Source organism: Musca vetustissima, unplaced genomic scaffold (genome assembly GCF_032173495.1).
Source record: "Musca vetustissima isolate MV318-11 ecotype Yass unplaced genomic scaffold, APGP_CSIRO_Mvet_v1 utg111662, whole genome shotgun sequence".
Lineage (NCBI taxonomy): Eukaryota > Metazoa > Arthropoda > Insecta > Diptera > Muscidae > Musca > Musca vetustissima.
The window spans coordinates 34,736-49,839 of NW_026874480.1; positions in this window are offsets into that span (position 1 = coordinate 34,736).

Genomic DNA, 15,104 nt, shown 5'->3' on the forward strand with positions numbered 1-15,104 from the left:
CATTTTTGGGAGTTTTGAAGAGGAGTTTTTCAGCTACCCTCCCCCATGTATGGCATTGGTTCTTGGTCCATCACCGCACATTACCCACATCATACATACATTTTTATAATTTTGGTATACATCAGCAGCAACAACAACAACAGCACTAAACACTTGACCATAAAAACGAAATGTCCATTTTTGGTCGTAAATATAAAAATTAGTTACTGGTCAGTTAGTTTTTGTTTTATTTCTGTGTAAATCTGTGCATATGTTTGTATATATGTGTGTGTGTGTGCGTTTGCTGTGTGATTTTCATCTTGCTCGGTCTTTCTTATTATCAGCCAACTGAACGGAACTGAATGAATATGGCCTTTACCCTCATTTTGTTGGTCACTTGCCTAACTTGGCTTAGGCCAAGCAAAGCCAAACAAAAGACGGACAATTAATTAATTAGCTTGGGATGACAAAAATTATGTGGGTGTGGCGGTAAAACACAAAAACGTAAATGTATCTGTGCATTTGTATGTTCATCATACATGTGGCTTGTGTGTACTTTTGAATATAAATGTGAAAGTGTGTTTGTATGTTTCCGAAAAGAATATAAACCTGGCCAAAACTTGTGTCCACTTGTCACAAAAGAATAATACCAAAAATTCTGTTCTGGTGTAACTAAAGGCATAAATGTCATGGCTAACATGGCTAATTATATGGGAAAATATTCATATGTTTGTGTATGTATAAGTGAGTGTATGTATGTTTTACTGTCAATGTATCAACATAATATGGTATAAATTATGGTACACTCGGAGAAAGATATTGAAGGGTAAGAGGAGTTAGTCCATAATTTTTATGAGGCAAACCAATTTTCAACAACAATTGAGACTCCACCAAAACATATTTCCTAAATGCGTTCACTGAATCTCTTGCCAACGACAATCACTGACATCATATTGATGTCTTCTTGATACCCGGACAAAAAAATATATAAAAATCAATTGTCATGACGCACTGATTCGTTCTTCAATGACATCAGTCAAAAAATGGGGTGTAACACTCAGAATTGATGGTCCTACGTTGCTCAAGTGGAGAAGTCACCGAAGAAACAGGCAACCATTTGCTTCGAAGTTGTTTCTTCACAAAGAAATTAAATTGGCATCTGTTGGTCGTTCCCTGTTTCGTTTCAAGCTCATACGCATAAATCCATGATTTGCCAACTGTGACGATCTTATAAAAGTCTATTGAAGTACCTCGATCGTATTTTTCAAGTCATTGGCAACAACGCTTCAGATAATAGTAGGACAAACCTTTCTGAGCCAAGGTAAGTTCAAAATATTTGAAGGCTCTGTCATTGCAAATTTATTACACAAAAACACCAACAACAATTTGTCAACTATTTTCTTCTTATTTAAGTTTTCAAATGTGTATGGAAAGTTACAAGTCTTTACCACTATGTATGTTCATTTGCCAGCCGCTTGAATCTCGTCAAATATTGAAATCTCCAATGATAATGGTATTATGGCCCCAACAGCATATTTTCAGTATTATTAAGTGTTTAACCGAATTGACTCATCGATGTGGCTATATTTTTTAAAGAAGTGTTTAGTTTTAGCAGACAAAATATTGATGGCGGGCATGATTGTAGACTTCGGATGTTTGGTGCACCATTTACATAAAATCGTACTGATATATACATGGGAGCTATATTTCTACAATATTAAACAAAAGTTTTTCCACGATCACTTCCATACATGCAAAATATCGACTCAGACGTATAAACTTTGGGAGTTTGGTGCACAATTAAAATAAAATCGGACGAAACTATATATGGGAGCTGTATCTGAATCGGAAACGATTTTAACGAAACTTCACATACATAAATCTGGACCTATTACGCTGTGAAAAATGTTGTCTCAACCGGACGAGTCTTGAGAGTTTTGTACACTATTTACATGAAATCGGACGAAACTATATATGAGAGCAATATCTAAATCTGAAGCGATTTTCTCCAATTTCAATAGGTGAGCTGTGTCAATTATTTCTTATTCGGATCATAAATGCGACCTGTACTTTGATTACAAAAATGCATTGCAAGCCGTTTGAAAATCACAAAATGTGTGGGTTCCTTAAATTAGCATTGGCTCGTCGCCAACCAATTTAAGCAATTTTAAAGTTCAGACATTTTGGGTTTCACCTAGCCAAAAAACTTATTGGAGAAACTGTTAAAATAATGGTATGTTTTATATAGCTCCGATATATAAGATCTACCCCATTGTAGGTATTTGAAATACCCTGACGTATTTTCCAACCGAAGTGTGGATTCTCGGAGCATGAAATGTTCAATATATGTCATTGTTTTAGCCTAAACCTACCCTTTCCCACATTTGGTATTCCTCTGAGTTGTCCGTAAATATATATTTATACCTTCCTTCATAAGGTGGAGTGTATATTAAATTTGACATTCCATTTGCAAACCTCTTGATCAGAATAAAATTCTCAGTCGATGTATGCATATCCGTCCATCTGTCTGTTGAAATCACGATAGAGCTCGAAATATTAACAAAATAGCTTGGAAATACGATACGATTATTGGCCCGTATTTACGCAAATTGGCTATAATTACACCCTTCACCACACTGTGGTACAGGGTATTATGTCTTTGTGCATATGTTTGTAATAGAATCACGTTCTGAGTCGATTTACACATGTCCGTCTGTCCGTCCATGTATTTTTGTGAACAAAGTACAGGTCGCATTTATGATCCGATTTGGATGAAATTTGGCATAGGTCACTTATTTGCCCAAGGACGAACCCTATTGAAATTGGGAAAAATCGGTTCAGATTTAGATATAGCTCCCATATATATTTTCGTCCGATATAGGCGCCAAAGTACCTATATATCATTCGACTTACCCGAAATTTGGCATAGCGTACTGAATTAGGTCCAAAATGATGTGTGCTGAGTTTCGTGAAAATCGGTTCAGATTTAGATATAGCTCCCATATATATTTTCGTCCGATTTAAGGTAAACGTGGCACCAAAGTCCCTATATATCTTTCAATTTTCACGAAATTTGGCACAGCATAGTGATTTAGGTCTAGAATGATGTGTGTTAAGTTTCCTGAAAATCGGTTCAGATTTAGATATAGCACATATATATATTTTCGTCCGATTTGATGTAAATGGTCCACCAAAGTCCCTATATATCTTTCAATTTGCAAGAAATTTGGCACAGCGTTATGAATTAGGTCTAGAATGATGTGTGTTAAGTTTCCTGAAAATCGGTTCAGATTTAGATATAGCTCCCATATATATTTTCGTCGTATGTAATGTAAATGGTGCACCAAAGTCCCTATATATCTTTCGATTTGCACGAAATTTGGCACAGCGTTATGAATGAGGTCTAGAATGATGTGTGTTAAGTTTCGTTGAAATCGGTTCCGATTTAGATATAGCTTCTATTTAGTATAGGTTGCAGAATGACATGTTTATGGATCCAATTTCATTTTACTGGTCCTCTAAGAATGGGACGTCTGTTAGGATTCATCTGTTGAATACGCCCAAAGTAGTGAAGGGTATCATATAGTCGGCCCCCTCCGACTTTACTACTTTCCTTACTGGTTTTGTTCTGATCGTGTGTCAAATGCCAATGTACAGCCCAATATATATAACCAGTAAGGAAAGTAGTAAAGTCGGACTGGGCCGGCTATATGATACCCTTCACAACTTTGGGTATCTTTTACATATGTATCCTTACAATTGTATGTCAATGTTCCCTCAAAGGAATATACTCATTAGGATTTTGTTGCGCCATTTATGTAAAATCGGACGAAAATATATATGGGAGTTATATCTTTATCTGGACGGACCTTCACGAAACTTAGCACACATCATTCTAGACTCAATTCAGAACGCTATGATATATATTCAGACTTTGGTGCACCATTTGCATTAAATCGGACGAAATATGTATATAGGAATATATCTATATCTGAGCCGATTTTCACGAAACATAGCACACATCATTCTAGACTCAGTTCAGTACGCTATGCCAAATTTTGTGGAAATCGAAGAATATATAGGGTCTATGGTGCACCATTTACATTAAATCGGACGAAAATATATATGGGAGCTATATCTAAATCTTTACCGATTTTCACGAAACTTAGCACACATCATTCTAGGCTTAATTCAGTACGCTATGCCAAATTTGCAAGTCGAAAGATATATGGGACCTTGGTACAAAAATATGTATGGGAGCTATCTTAATCTAAACCGACTTTTCAATAGTTTTCGTCCTTGGGCCAAATAAATGAGCTTTGCCAAATTTCATCAAAATCGGATGATAAATGCGACCTGTACTTTGTTTACAATTCAACATCAACAGAGGGACAGACGTACATGCATAAATCGACTCAGAAAGAGATTCTATGCATATTCTCAAAATGAACCATAGGTATATCTCGTTTCTTTTTGCCTGTTAAAAAAATTTGAACAAAGAGATAATACCAGTTACTTCACCTGTGGTGAAGGGTATAACAAGTAGCCCCCATATAATGGCACCCCCCATAATGTTGGTTGTTTGGAGATTTTGTCCATGATTTTTCAACTACATTGCCTGTAATTTAAAATGTTGAATTCTCATTGAATGTGAAATCTTCGTACCAAAAACTATTAATAATAACTAAGGTTTCGGGGTATGCCCCCCCATTGTTTGGCAACTCGTGGATTTTGAGCACGTTTTTAATCAAATTGACTATAATTTAAATTTAATTAAGATATGCCATAGTTTTAAGGCCATTATACATGAAAATACGATTGCATGCTATTTTTAGTTTAAATACTGCCAAGAAATAAAATATTTCGTTTTTCCTCATGTTTGATTCGTCAGTTTGGATTCATTGTATTTGATTTTCAACATACAAATCCTACTGGTACACAATACAATATCCATCAGCGACCCATTGGTGATATTCCTGATCAGAATAAAATTCTAAATCGATGTCGCCATGTCCGTGTGTAACTACTCCTAGTATGTTTGTTATGGAAATTAATGGTTCCTTCCACCATAAGGTGGAGTGTATATTAAATTTGTCAATCCCTTGAAATCACGATAGAGCTCGCAATATTAAAGAAAGAGTTTTGAAAATTTCTACATACATTGTTACTACTCATAGTATGTTATGTATTGAAACGGGATACATCGGTCAACGATGTGGACGTATTTTGGGTCCACTAATTGCTAAAAGTTTTCTTAAAGTATTTAAAAAATGCTTAGCTTGTTGTCCTTAAGTAATCTTCACCTATTTAAATGTTTTTTCTCAGTGTACAATTTCCCATTTCCCCTCCCTCTCCACATTCAGATATTTTATAACAAACAAACATATATATTAACCATACAAATTAAGAAGCTCTTTATAAGAAAATCTTAGATGACCTTTTGTTAAAATGTGGCACAACTGAAACCCCAAATGTTATTACAATGGTCAATTTCTCTGTCTCCCCTTACTTTGTCTCCCTCTTCCCCACTTTCTAACACTACATATTAATCATGCTGTAGCAGTAGTTTCCAAACAAAAGTGTAATTTTTGTATATAAACATATTTTGGTAAATATGTATGTATAAATATTACGTGTATGTGTGTTTCTGACTGTGTGTTTTCATATAAAAATCTCATCATATATTTTTGTATGAGATATTGAGCTTTCACATTGCTTAACAGAACATAAATTAATTGTTGTCGTGTTGTATGCATGAAGTTGTTGTTGTTGCTGTTGTGTGTGTGGATGTGTTTGCTGGGCCATATGAATATAAAATTTGGGTCATTTTTGATTTGTAACCAACCAACAAAAAAGCAACATACAAACAATTAATGTATATGTGTATATTTTACTACGGGCAAGGTTACAAATGAAATTAAAATTTAAAGATTAATGTTGTGCTGCATTACAGAATACTTGGCACAATAAACTATATTCAAAATATTGTGAAAAATAAATTATAAAAGAATAGCCAACAATGGTAAAATGTTACAAGGTCATACGGATAAATATTAGAATTCACCTGTAAAGCCTAGATATACCTAAAATATAACGTAATTTATGTACAAAGATATAACTGGACATGTTAGGATATGTAATTTTGTAAAGAAGTCGATGTAGTGATTAAATTTGAAGTGAAAATACACTGTGTTTAGAGTTCATAAAATAAGAAGGAAAAGATTGCACAAGGTCTTGAGCCGACTATATGATACCCTTTACAACTATATTCAAGCGACGCATTAAGCTTCAGCATAAAAATGGAAACTATAGCATTCACGTCCGCGAATGTGTTAAATATGTGATATGTATCTATATGTGAACCGACATAATCTTTCGATCAATAACCGGGTACGTTTGTATCATTTTTTACCCTCCACCATGGTATGGAGGGCATATTAATTTAGTTTTTCCGTTTGTAACTCATCGAAAAAATCTTGTTCGGTGTTCTTGAGCTCATTTTTCAACCGAATTCGCCGAAATTTGGCACATTGTGTTCTTATTGGGTACCAAATATCTCCACTAAAAAATATAATTATACCACCTTTTCTGGTAGCCCCCATATAACGGTATCCCCGAATTTACGGTATTTTGGGGGTCTTAACCCCGTTTTTCAACCGAATTCGTTTAAATTTGGTACAATGGGTTCTTATTGGATAGCAAATCTCTCCAAGAAAAATATATATAATAAATATATATAACCAGTAAGGAAAGTAGTAAAGTCGGACTGGACCGACTATTGGGTATATTCAGCATATGTATCCTAAAGTCGAAATTATATTTGGAAGCTATGCTATATCTATATCTGAACCGATTTCAAGGAAACTTATCAGAGATTAATTTATATTGTGTCAATCGGCCTAGCTATGGATCGTTAGTGCACCATTTACTTAAACTCGGACGGAAATATATATAGAGGTGTATGTAAATCTGAACCGATTTTCACGATACTTTGCACACATCATTCAAGATTTAAATCAGTACGCTATCCCAAAATCGAAAGATATATAGAGACTTTGGTGCACTATTTACATAAAATCGGACAAAAATATATATGGGATCTATATCTTAAACTGAACCGATTTCCACGAAACTTTGCACACGCTATGCCAAAATTCGTGCAAATCGAAAGATTTTAAGGGACTTTGGTGCACCATTTACCTAAAATCGGGCGAAACTATATATGAAGCTATATCTAAATCTGAACCGATTTTCACAAAACTTAGCACACGTCATTCTAGACTTAATTCTGTACGCTATGCCAAAATTCGTGCAAATCGAAAGATTTTGAGGGACTTTGGTGTACCATTTACCTAAAATCGGGCGAAACTATATATGGAGCTATATATAAATCTGAACCGATTTTCACGAAACTTAGCACATATCATTCTAGATTTAATTCAGTACGCTATGCCAAAATTCGTGCAAATCGAAAGATTTTGGGGGACTTTGGTGCACCATTTACCTAAAATCGGGCGAAACTATATATGGAGCTATATATAAATATGAACCGATGTTCATGAAACTTAGCACACATCATTCTAGACTTAATTCAGTACACTATGCCAAAATTTGTGCAAATCGAAAGATTTTCAGGAACTTTGGTGCACCATTTACCTAAAATTGGGCGAAACTATATATGGGAGCTATATCTAAATCTGAACCAATTTTTACGAAACTTAGTACACATCATTCTAGACTTAATCCAGTACGATATGCCAAAATTCGTGCAAATCGAAAGATTTTCAGGGACTTTGGTGCACCATTCAACTAAAATCGGGTGAAACTATATATGGAAGCTATATCTAAATCTGAACCGATTTTCACGAAACTGAGCACATATCATTTTAGACTTAATTTAGTATGCTACGCCAAAATTCGTGCAAATCGAATGATTTTTAGGGACTAATGTCCGTAAATCGGACAAAAATATATATGGGAGCTATAAATAAATCTGAACCGATTTTTCAATAGGGTTCGTCCTTGGGCCAAATAAGTAAGCTGTGGTGTACCAAACATTTAATTTGGTACGAATTTGTGCACAACGTACAAAATTAGAGCTAACTTTACGCGTATTGTATTTTGTAAAATATATTCTTATGTAGATATAACCCCTATATATTTTCGTCTAAGTTCATGCAATTTGTGCACAAAAATAAAATAAAATATCAAATGGTGTATGTCACGGTTACTGAATTAGGTCCAGATTGACATATAGCTCCGATACATAATTTTGCTCGATTTCACATAAATGGTACACCAATGAGTCAAAGTCTGCCCGATGAACATGGAATTTAATTTCGCCCGATTCCATTACAATGGTCCTTCAAATATGGTATATCTGTTCCACATACAGGATATTGTACATATGAGCATCTCTTGTGTGTACCAAAGTGGTGAAGGGTATCATAAAGTCGGCTCCGTTTGGCTTTTGCTGGTTTTCACTCGCCGCTTTGAAAACGTTTCTCAAAACTAATCCCTAAAATGGAGAGCGTATTTATATAGAACGGACGGGCTATGTCCAAAAATGGGCCTAAATTTCTACAAATGTTCCTAAATATTCCAATCTCGACCGTGTTTTCAAGAGGCAATTTATATAAATTTTTCCTCTCTTCAAGAATATGCATACTTTCTGGTGTCTTTGGAATTGTTGCAAACGGAAAAGTACTACATGGCAAAACTGGTATCGAAGTTTTCTCTGTTCAATAATATGCATACTTCATGGGGTCTTTCTAGGTGTTGTCAATAGAATGGTACTACCTGATCCTGTTAGCCCGGAGAAAAAAATGCCATGCAAAAAAAATTTAGTTTTTCAACAATTCCTAATCAAGTAACCAATTTTTAATAATACTATAAAAATTCCTTAGTGGCATATTCCCCCTATAAACACATTTTCCAATTAAGCCTTTTTTTATTACAACTAATAAATAATTTACTTAAAAACTTCGTCCCTACCACATACCAAATTATGGATATTTTTAAACAAATCGTTATGTCTTCATTGTCTACAAAAAAACACAAAATGTCTACCAATCAAGGCTACAATTAATAAAGTGTTATCAATTAGGACCCAATACAGCCACATAATTTTGAATGAGACATCCCATCAGAAAATGTGCCTTGACCTCCCACATTATTTTAGTTCAAGATAAACATTATCGTCATCATCAATCATTCATCTTCTTCACTTTTTGATTGCTTTGTGTTGTGCAGCAACAAAAAAACCTATACTTTATAAAGTGGCAATACATTTCTGTTGTTGTTATTGTGTAACAATGATATATAATTTATCTCAATGGAAAAGCATACATAGCTATCTATCTATGAGTATGTGTTTGTAATTGTACACAAGTGTATAATTTTTAATAGAAAAGAAATAAAAACATATATGACTATGCTAAGGACAAAGAACAATATTTGTTGTTGTGGTTGTTTTTATTTTTCCATATCACCATATTAGACAGCCATTAACAAAAATGTCCTTCGACTTGGAACCTCCAAAGTGATGGATTTTTTTATTAGCACACACACAAAGTTATGTAAATATAAATAATAATATTGATGTATAGAATATAAACACTTTCGCTTGTTAGCATAATCATCATACGCGTAATTTATGTATGTATGTGTGTTATTATTGGCCTTCTTATTAATAGCGGAAAATGTATATGGATGCTTGTATGTGTAACATAAAGTTACATAAATATTGTCATTTCGTTTATTAGGGTGGTATGCAAATAATTGGAACGAAATTATATATTAATAAAATCAATAACAAACGAATAACGATTGCAACTCATAATTTTTTACAAAAATGCGTGCTCTGTTATGTTATTATGGCCATTAATTATCGATTCGTCGCATCAATAGAGCTTCTATTTCTAAACAACGTAGGGATTTAGGAGTGAAGCCTTTCAAAATACAACTGGTGCAAGATTTGAAGCCGAAGGACCTGGCGCTTACCAAAGACCCACATTATTTTTGTAAAACTATTCTATAGCTCTTAAAAAATCACCCTTTGCCACTGGACTCTACATATACCAAATGAGCGCGATGAGCTCCGTTCTAATCCCGCAGATTCCAGTGCCAGGGAGCTTACGTAAGAGATCATAACACATTAGTCGCCGAGAAAAAGCGAAATATTTTCATTAGCTTTCAAACGATACGCATATTATCGGTTGATTAATACCGGTAAAAAATCGGTTTCATAAATATGAGATCTATTTATAGCAAATGCCCATATGTATAGGGTTTTCTGAGCAAAGATCAGGTTAATGTGGAAAAGACTGACGGATATCGATTTCTCGTATTGGGGGCCCCATCTAAAATCCTTTAAGCTACATTTTTGTTGAATACTTGGATGTCAAAAAATCTCGTTTTATGGTATTTAGTTTACGGTTCTTGAAAAGAAGGAATGAGAAAATGCACCAGGACACGATATAGAAGTAGTATATGTTTTGCAACAAAGTTCCTCATTCGACTTTACTTTAAATAAGACATCTCCAAAATAGGCGCAAACAAATACATAAAGGGTTTTACCAGCAAAACATTCATCACGCCATAACTCAAAAGCTTGCTCTGTGTCATGTTTGTCCTTCCAGATTCTTAATATACACGTCAAGGGTTCCATCCCGATAAGGAATTTCCTACCCATCAGACCATCAGCTCGATTCTGTGTCATAGTGTAACTACTTATCCAACGTTTCAGTTGAAATTCTTATTCCGAAAGCCATACGTGGTATTCCGTAATAAGAAGTCAAGATCCCTTAGTGTGAAGCAGGAGTTCCTCAGGCTGGGCTGATACCTCCGAAGCTGTTCAACCTTTACTTTTTTTGGTATACCACACCCCCAGACGACATAGAGGTCACTACATTATTATCTATATGCACGATCATGGAGTAGGGTCCTTGTGGTCTTTGCGGGCATATACGAACGGTTGAACACGTACCTCCTAACTTTCTTCTTCGCGAAGTATATGCAAATATACTCCAAAAAAAAACAGGTCACATTGTATACCATACGGACTGCGTTGATGAAAATACCTTTGAGTGTGCAGGTCGAGGTGCATATACTTCTGACTACTAACTACCGCAAAATGTCAGAAAGAAACAATGTCCTTAAGTCGCTTGCAGGCAGCACCTGGACGCAAATAAGGCAACCTTGTTGACCTCTTATAAAGAGATAGGTCGGTATGTGAACAGCTTAAGGTGTCAATGTGTGTTCCGCAAATACTAGTGTTACACAATGGAAAAATGTTTAGACCTGTAAGGTTGCCGTTCTGAGAACTACTGAGGCAAAGATCCTTCCCCTACATCAGCATAGTACTATGTTTTTATTACAGTACCAGCTTGGGAGTTTCAGAGAGAACCATCCTAACTATCAGATTATGGATAGAATTATCCCGCCCATGCGTGTCAGGAAGGATCTGTGTCTTCGTTGCAGTACCTGCAAGTGTGCCTGGAAGGATCTGTATGACCTAGAGAGGTAATAAAAGTGAGATTTTAGATAAAGAAGTTGAGAATATTCTTAATAGCATTGACATCGATGTAATTGCTTGGGTTCTTGAGAGGGAACCATTCTAAGCGTCACATTATGGAAAGAACACGCCATACCCATGCGTGTCATGAAGGATCTGTATAATCTTGAGGGAGTTGCAGCAATATAAAACAGGTATCTAGATACAGAAGCATCAGGACAGGTCTCAATACCCTTGATGCTAATGTATTTTTCTATCCAGCATGTGGTACAGACCCGACCACCACACTGCATATATTCAATTGCACTCACAAACCCACAACGTGGAAGTAGACAAGTCTCTTATTTTGGAGACTAACCCAAAACCTGAAATAAGTAGAAATGCCGAAAAGTGCGGCGGCAGAACTTTTCATACCCTTCACCACTTGGAGTACATTAAAAAATCCCTTAATCGATGGGAATCTTTTTGTGCAAACTGTGTTATTACATTAAATGTTAGATTTTTTATGCTCTGAAATTACATCAACGGGACATTTGTGTGGAGACTTTTTTCAAATATTACTCTTATTGAATTATTTCTGGATAGCAGTTTTTCACCAAGAATCCGATCTACCAAATTGTGGCCTATTCGATGGGAAAATTCGATTAGAACCTTCAACCTTCGGAAAATGGAGAGGGTCTATACCAACATTTTAACTTATTTTTAAAAATTTCCGCAAAACTATGTTTCAAAATACTGACAAGAGGCGCTGCCATATATTGGTCCAAGACCCACCTTTTATACCAATAGTCATATCTGTACTAAATGAGTCCATCTAAGCACATGTGTCCACCCGTTGTAAACACCATACATGTCACAGTTATGAACCAATAGTCACGAGATTGTAAACGTAGAACGGGTTATGGTCAAATAAGTCCCCTATTATTTTGGGAATAATCTGTTAATTATCATGATGACCAGTTGATATTTCAAAATATCTTTGAAGTCTCAACCGTTGTCATAACCTTACCAGCCGATTGAATTGTTTTTGCCTTCTTTGGGGCACTTCCTCCAGCTTCAGTCCATTTTCATACCCTTCACCACACTGTGGTACAGGGTATTAAGTCTTTGTGCATATGTTTGTAACAGGCAAAAATAATCGAGATAGACCCATGGTTCCTTTTGAGAATATGCATAGAATCACTTTCTGAGTCGATTTATGCATGTCCGTCCGTCTGTCCGTCTGTCCATGTTAAATTGTAAACAAAGTACAGGTCGCATTTATGATCCGAATTGGATGAAATTTGGCACAGCTCATTTGTTTGGCCCAAGGACGAACCCTATTGAAATTGGGAAAAATCGGTCCAGATTTATATATATATATATATATTCGTCCGATTTAAGGTAAATGAGGTACCAAAGTCCCTAAATATCTTTCGATTTGCACGAAATTTGGTACAGCCTATTGAATTAGGCCTAGAATGATGTGTACCAAGTTTCGTGAAAATCGGTTCAGATTTATATATAGCTCCCATATATAGTTTCGACCGATTTTAGGTAAATGGTGCACCAATGCCCCTGAAAATCATTTGATTTGCACAAATTTTGGCATAGCGTATTGAATTAAGTCTAGAATGACGTGTGCTAAGTTTCGTGAAAATCGGTTCAGATTTAGATATAGCTCCCATATATAGTTTCACCCGATTTAAGGTAAATGGTGTACCAAAGTCCCTATATATCTTTCGATTTGCACGAAATTTGGTATAGCCTACTGAATAAGGTCTAGAACGATGGAGCTAAGCTTCGTGAAAATCGATTCAGATTTAGATATAGCTCCCATATATAGTTTCACCCGATTTAAGGTAAATGGTGTACCAAAGTCCCTAGATATCTTTCGATTTGCACGAAATTTGGTATAGCCTACTGAATTAGGTCTATAACGATGTGTGTTAAGTTTCGTGAAAATCGGTTCAGATTTAGATATAGCTCCCATATATATTTTCGTCCGATTTAAGGTAAATGGGGTACCAAAGTCCCTACATATTTTTCGATTTGCACGAAATTTGGTATAGCCTACTGAATTAGGTCTAGAATGATGTGGGCTAAGTTTCGTGAAAATCGATTCAGATTTAGATATAGCTCTCATATATTTTTTCGTCCGATTTAAGGCAAATGGTGTACCAAAGTCCCTATATATCTTTCGATTTGTATGAAATTTGGTATAGCCTACTGAATTAGGTCTAGAATGATGTGTGCTAAGTTTCCTGCAAATCGGTTCAGATTTAGATATAGGTCCCATATATAGTTTCGCCCGATTTTAGGTAAATGGTGCACCAAAGTCCCTGAAAATCATTTGATTTGCACGAATTTTGGCATAGCGTATTGAATTACGTCTAGAATGACGTGTGCTAAGTTTCGAGAAAATCGGTTCAGATATAGATATAGCTTCCATGTATAGTTTCGCCCGATTTTAGGTAAATGGTTTGGTGCACCAAAATCCCTGCTAATCTTTTGATTGGCATGCATTTTGGTAAATGGTGCACCAAAGTCGTTGAAAATCACTCGATTTGCACGAATTTTGCCATAGCGTATTGAAATAAGTCTGGAATGATGTGTACACCTCCTATACATATGTTCGTCCGATTGTAAGTAAATTGTGCACTAAAGATCCGCCGATTGACACAACGTATTGAAATTAGTATAAATTAATCTCTGGCAAGTTTGCTTCAAATCGGTTCAGATACATATATCTCGTAGCTTCCATATATAATTTCGACTTATTTATTGAGATTACATTTTAAACAGTGCAGCATACAGAATAGCGTGTGTTAAGTTTGCTTTAAATCGATTTACACAAATCTGTCCCACTGTGCGCAAACGACTCTAAACTTGCCCAAATGAAATGAAATTTAGCATAGGTTCCAAAATGATATAAACATCACATATTTAAGTTCGTTCAATTTCGTGTCAAAATTCCTTCAAAAATGCAACGCCTTTTCGGATACGTATGTACACAAAGTGGTGAAGGGTATCATATAGTCGGCCCAGTCCGACTTTACTACTTTCCTTACTGGTTTGGATTGTTCTTTTGTCTCTGGAGTATAGTGGTGGATCCATGTCTCATCAACAGTTATGAAACGACGCATCTGTAGTTCTTCATGCAAAATTAAATGGACTTTTATTTTTATTCGTTGATCAATTAATACCATATCATTCACTTTCCCTACAATTTCTGTTATTGTTGCTGTTCAGAACGTGGTTCATCTTCAATGCTTGTTTAATTCAGCAACTATTGCATATGAAGGAGCACTTTCACCTAACACATTCACAATATTATTTCTAGTTTTTGAACATCTGTTTTCTATATGAAAAAGTTGCCAGATCGAAACAAAATTGAACATGTGTTCATAACAGAGATGGAACTTTCCAAAACACTTAACATTTTTTATACACCCACTTATCCAGTACCACCTATTATATCCCATATTATTTTTTTGTACAAATGTATATTAAAATACATTTGTGTTGGAAAAACAAAGCACAAAAGTCCTTTAGTTTTTTTGTAAATAGGCTCTTCTGTGTAAAATAAACATAATTCTGACATAGATCATCATCATCATCGCCATCGTCA